A 6,575-nucleotide genomic window follows, 5' to 3' on the forward strand; every position below is an offset into this window, starting at 1 on the left:
CTTGCCCACTGCATCGGACCGAAGTCCGGAACTAACCAGGGCCTTGCCCTCTGCATCAGACTGAAGTCCGGAACTATTGAGGCCTTGCCTCCTGCATCGGACCGAAATCCAGAACTAACTGCATCGAACCGAGGTCCGGAACTGACTGCATCAGACAGAAGTTCGGAACTACTGAACATAGCATAACATAAACATATCAACCAACACAACAACACATATTGCATACTGCTTCGGGCCATAACCCAGAACACATAACACGCAAACCTGTCTGAGCCACGAAGGCGTCAAACATACTAACTACTGCATCGGACCGAGGTCCGAAAACTACTGCTAGCTAAACGGATCGGCATTGTGGCCTTAGACCCATTCCTACTGGAAGGAAACTCACCTCGTGAACTGGCTGCTGAGTGTATGGCTCTGGAAGCTATATGCTGCTGCTCCGGTATCTCCCCGGCTACAATTCCATAAACACACTCAATCAAATACTAATAACTGCATTGGGGTAAAATGACTCTTTTACCCGTGGCTAAAGTCAACTCTCCCGGTCAAAGTCAACTTACAGTTGACCTGACTCGCCGAGTTGGGCCGCCAACTCGCCGAGTCCCTACTCTCACTTCTCAACCCTGTCCGCTGCTACTCGTCGAGTATGGCATCAACTCGACGAGTTCCCTTTCGATTCTAGAACTCAGGCTATCTGCATCCGACTAGCCGAGTTGTATGAACAACTCGACGAGTTGTTCTTGAATCTATGAAGATTGCCTTAGACTCGCCGAGTTGTATGAACAACTCGTCGAGTCCCTCCATTACTGAGTTTGACCTCCGGCTCACTGAGTCCATTCTACTACTCACTGGTCCCCACTCGGAATCACTCAAAAGGGGAAAAATCGGGGACTCGCGGCTCGACTCGCTGAGTCGCATGCATGCAGTTACTAAAAACTCGATTCTGCTTGAATCCAGCGCATATAACTTGTAGATCTGGGCTTCTTACGCTCGATTAACACGTAAAGATTCTATCTTTACGTGCCCATAAGCATCCATGAAGATTAAAAGGATCAAAAGGCATAATAAAGGCTAGATCTAGGGTTCTCATGCAAGGCAACTCGAAAAAGGAAATAGATCAGGGCTCTAAAACTCCTAAATGAACAGATCTAGGGATATCTCGACCCAACAAGGCATCCATACAACAATAAAGCTTGGAAAATACATTAAAGTAGCCTTAGAGGTGTTCTAATGGAGATTTTAAGCACAAAACAGAATAATTCCGAGACACACCTGAATGAACTCTGACTTTGGCCTTGGATCTTTGCTCTACACTTCCTCTTTTTGGTCCTTTCTTCTTCTTCTTCTTCTTCAATCCTTCAAGAATCCACACAAAACACTTTAATCATACAAGGAATGGTTTAGGGTTTCTCACAAGCTCTCTGAGGGTGAAGGAGGCGAGTTGGGGCACATAACATTTCTTAAATAGTGAGCAAATCCGGGGATTTAGGGTTTCTTCCTGGAAGGCGGACTCGCCGAGTCCCGAATATGAACTCGTCGAGTCGCCGACTTACACGTGCTCGAAATCCCATCTCTACTCGACGAGTCGGGCTATAGACTCACCGAGTCCCTCTTGAAAACTTCTAAATAAATAACATGGAAACAACATACCAGAGATGGGTCGTTACAATTCTCCCCCACTTGACTCAGACTTCGTCCTCGAAGTCTGCTACGGCTGAATCTGCAAATAACTCCGGGTAGTGCTCTCTCATCTCATCCTCAGCCTCCCACTTCCACTCAGACCCCTTCCGGTGCTGCTACTGCACCTTCACTAGCTGAATTACCTTGTTCCTCAAGGTCTTTGTCTTCCGGTCCAGAATCGCGATCGGACTCTCAATATATTCAGGTTGCTATCAACCTGAATATCTTCTAAGGGAACAACTGCTGACTCATCCACTAAACACTTCCTCAACTGAGACACATGGAAAGTGTTATGGATCTGGCTAAGCTCTGCCGGAAGATCCAACCGATAAGCAACCCGACCCACTCGGGCCAAAACCCTGAAAGGACCAATGAACCTGGGGCCCAACTTGCCCCTCTTCCGAAATCTGATGACACCCTTCCAAGGTGAGACCTTTAGAAGGACCATATCGCCTACCCGGAACTCTAAGTCTGAACGCCTCCTGTCGGCGTAGCTCTTCTGCCAACTCTGTGCAGTTTGCAGTCTACTACGAACCTGCTGAATCAACTCGGCCGTCTTGAGCACCACCTCCGTGCTCCCAATGACTCGCTGACCGACCTCGCCCCAACAAATCGGGGTCCTGCACTTCCTCCCATAAAGCATCTCAAAGGGAGGTCGATCAATTCTCGCATGATAACTGTTGTTATACGAAAATTCCGCTAACGGAAGATACGTATCCCAACTGCCACCGAAGTCTAGGACACAAGCCCGGAGCATGTCCTCGAGAGTCTGAATCGTCCTCTCGCTCTGCCTATCCGTCTGAGGGTGGAAAGCGGTGCTAAAATGGAGACGAGTACCCATCTCATCGTGAAACCGCTTCCAGAATCTGGATGTAAAATGGACGTCTCGGTCTGACACCACTGATATCGGCACTCCATGATGTGCCACTACCTCCCGCACATATATATCGAGTAACTTTTTGCCGATATGCTCTCCTGGATCGGTATGAAATGAGCACTCTTCGTCAACCGATCCACTACTACCCAAATCGAATCTACCCCACGTGCAGTCCTGTGAAGCTTGGTGATAAAATCCATGGTGATGTCCTCCCATTTCCACACGGGAATGCCTAACAGCTGCATTTTGCCGTGAGGCCTCTGGTGTTCTGCCTTGACCTTCCTGCAGGTCAAGCACCTCTCTACATACCAGGCGACATCCCGCTTCATGCAGGGCCACCAGTAATTGGGTCGAAGATCTTTATACATCTCCGTCGCCCCTGGGTGGATAGAAAATCGAGACTTATGAGCCTCGTCCATCACTGTCGTACTCCCCCCTGTACGGTACCCACACTCTCCCATGAAGGGTCAACAACCCCCGACTATCATAATCAAACGAAGCTACTCGGCCCACTATCCTCTCACACTTCTGCCTCTCCTCCTTGAGGCCCTCAACCTGAGCCTCCCTGATCCGTTCCAACAACGGAGTAATCACTGTCATCCTTAGACATAAGTCTCTGATAGGGGCTGCTGTCACCTTGCGGCTTAGGGCGTCGGCCACTACGTTGGCCTTCCCTGGATGGTAAAGGATTTCGCAATCATAATCCTTCAGCACATCCAACCACCTCCTCTGTCTCATGTTTAGACTCGGCTGATCCATAAGGTACCTCAAACTCTTGTGATCTGCGTAGATGGTACAACGGACCTCATAAAGATAATGTCTCTAAATCTTGAGGGCAAACACCACCGCCTCCATCTCTAAATCGTGGGTAGGATAGTTAGCCTCGTGAGGCTTCAACTGTCTCGAGGCGTAAGCTATCACATGCCCTCGCTGCATCAATACTGCTCCCATACCTGTGATTGAGGCATCACAGTAGACTACAAAATCCTCTATTCCCTCTGGCAGGGTAAGGATCGGAGCCTCGCACAATCTCTGCCTGAGGGTCTCAAACACCGCCTGCTGATCAGGCCCCCAACGAAACACCACCGACTTCTTGGTCAGTCGGGTGAGCGGTACTGCTATCTTGGAGAAATCCTGAATGAATTTTATGTAATACCCTGCCAAACCTAGGAAGCTCCGAATCTCGGATGGAGACTTCGGGACCTCCCACTGCATCACTGCCTCTGATATGTGCATAATTAGTTAATTATTTAGCATATATTCTTAGTTATTTTTAGTTAATTATGTGAATAATGTGGACAAAAGGTACTTAAAATGTTGTGAATTTTGTTTTCAGTCCAGAAGATATGCTTGGAAGTAAAAGGGAGCAAGGGGAAGCAATTGAAGATCAAAGAGTGAAAAAAAGCCATCTACTCGGCGAGTAGGCGACTCTACTCGGCGAGTACACGAGGATGTTCCAGAAGATAGCTACGACTTTTGAGTCAAGACGGATAACTATGGACCTACTCGGCGAGTTGGTTCTGCTACTCGCCGAGTACACCCTGTTTTGAGATATCTATAAAAGACGAATCCTTATCTAATGGGAGAACATTCCTGGCGATTTTTGAAGGTTAAGCTGCGACTAAGAGCCCTAGAAGACGCTAAGGAACCCTAAGCTTCAATCTTTTGAAGAATTCAAGCAATTAGGTTAATTCTACCACTTAGATTTAGGAATTGAATATGTTTGTTTTAGTAAACCTTGTTTTTATGTTTGTTTCTACTGCAATTATGAACTAAATTCGTTTTTGTTTCTGTTTGGGGAATACCAAGGAACTCCTATGGTTTAATTATTAATTTTTGCTTAATTGTCTATTGGTGATTTATTAAATTAAGTTTGTTAAAGAACCTTATGTATTAATCACTACTATTTTCTGTTAATTGGAAGGCAATTAGGTTGCATGAACATCTCTTAATTGTTAACTTCATATGTCTATGTGAACACTAAACCATATGCTTAGAAGTAATGATTATGAAACTAAGATTAATAAGAAAATAGGAAGATTAATGTGTGAGCTTGTTTGAGAAACCATCAAACAAGAGGTTAATTGAATTAATAACTTAATTGACCATTACAAATCTTATTTAATCCAAATCATTAATCTAGGGAATTAATTAGTTTAAACACTTGATCAATGCTTAAATTAGTTAATTGTCTAAGGGTTAGGAGTAATGAACATGAACCTAACTATTATAATTGGTAACCAATAGCAATTAATCTACCATAAATTTAAATAACCATAGGAGTGAATTGGTTGAACCTAAATAGAAACATCTTTATCAAATTTGGTGAATAGTTGTTGCTTTAGTTAATTAGTTAATTTAGTGTGTCTAAGTTTCTATTCTTGCAAAACTAGAGAAAAACCCTCTACTTTTATTATTTGTTTTAGTTAAAATTAGTTATTAGTTTAATTTTCCGTTCCCTGAGTTCGACACCTTACTTACTAATCTATACCACTAAAAGACAGGTTCACTGCCTTTGTGTGTTCAATTTATTAATTAAAAGTAGGGGTAAAACAAGTGCATTTCACACACATCAAGTTTTTGGCGCCGTTGCCGGGGAACGGTTCTAAATAATTAAGCTAATTCCTAATTTTTTCGATCCTTTGTGTTAGTTTACTTGCATAAAGTTTATTTATTGCAATTTAGTAATTAGTAATTAGGTTTTAGTATCTGTTTTAGTTTAGTATTAAATTTAGAATTTTTTCAAAATATCACTGATACTCGCCGAGTGCAATCGCACCTACTCGGCGAGTAGCAGTTTATTTAGCAGTAAATTTTTTTTAGTACAATCTTTTTGTTCTTTTTACGCTTCTTATTCTATTGATTTTAGGACTTTCATGACTAGAGGATCAAACACACCACTGGTACCCCCGTTTGAAGATCCCGAATCCGCATTGAAAAGGAACAAAGGAAAGGACGTGGAGAGTTCAAGTACACCAAAGAAATCACCATTGTCCAACTTGAAGACCGCTTTTGGGAAAAAGAAGAGCAGTAAATCAGGAGCTTCTAGTGCTTCTTTGATAATCGAGGAACCAATTCAAGAAGATATTGGGTACGAGACCGAGGAAGAAGAAGAGGCAACGTACGAGCAAGAAACCGAGTCGGAGGAAGAGTTAGCGTTTACAATGGCTAACATTGATGAAATCCCCATGGGAGAATGGAAGAAGAGGATGCGCGACGACAATGGCCCGGGACTTGTGCAACCCGCAATTCCCGCGACTGCTACCTTCGAGCTAAAAGGTCATATCCTAGCTTCACTCAAAGAAATACCTTTCTATGGGAAAGATCATGAAGATGCCTACAAACATTTGGATGAAGTCAATGATGTAGCTGATTACTTCAATATTCAAAATGTAACCCGCGAAACTCAACTACTTCGTATGCTTCCAGTAACCTTCAAAGGTGCTGCTAAAGACTGGCTCAAGTAACCTTCACTACTTGGGCCAAGATGAAGGAAGAATTCATTGATCACTTTTTCCCACCTTCCAAGATAGCCAAGCTGAAGAAGGCCATTGCAAACTTTGAACAACAAGCTGGAGAGTCTCTATATGAAGCATGGGAGAGGTACAAGAGTCTACTAAGAAACTGCCCACACCATGATCTAAACAGCCAACAAGAAGTTTCCATCTTCTATGATGGAGTCAATGTCACAACCCGGCAGTTGCTAGACTCGCAAGGCCCACTTACAAAGAAGCCACCCCCGGTGATTAAAGAATTGATTAAAGAATTCTCTAAACACTCTAGAGAATACCATAACCCTAGGCATGATGTCACGAGGGGAGCCGCTTATGCTGCTACTAAAGACTTATCCGCGGCCATGGCTATGCTAAAAACCATGGATAGGAGAATGGATAAAATGGATCAAACGATCCATGCTATTCGGGTGGGTTGTGAAAACTGCAATGGACCTCACCTCACTAGATACTGCGATTTGGATGAGAATGGCAACAAGAAGGCGCAAGCGTGTTATTCGAGCGGA

The 6,575-nt window shown here is 44.0% G+C and overlaps 1 non-coding gene across 1 annotated transcript; it reads right to left on the bottom strand.

Moving 5' to 3' along the window:
* Window positions 1-6,092: 6,092 nt before the first annotated feature.
* On the bottom strand, window positions 6,093-6,199 carry LOC145019064 (small nucleolar RNA R71). The gene has a single exon (XR_013667384.1). It is a non-coding gene; the product is annotated as a small nucleolar RNA R71 (small nucleolar RNA).
* Window positions 6,200-6,575: the final 376 nt, after the last annotated feature.

This window comes from Lactuca saligna, chromosome 9, assembly GCF_052625555.1.
Source record: "Lactuca saligna cultivar CGN05327 chromosome 9, ASM5262555v1, whole genome shotgun sequence".
Classification (NCBI taxonomy): Eukaryota; Viridiplantae; Streptophyta; class Magnoliopsida; order Asterales; family Asteraceae; genus Lactuca; species Lactuca saligna.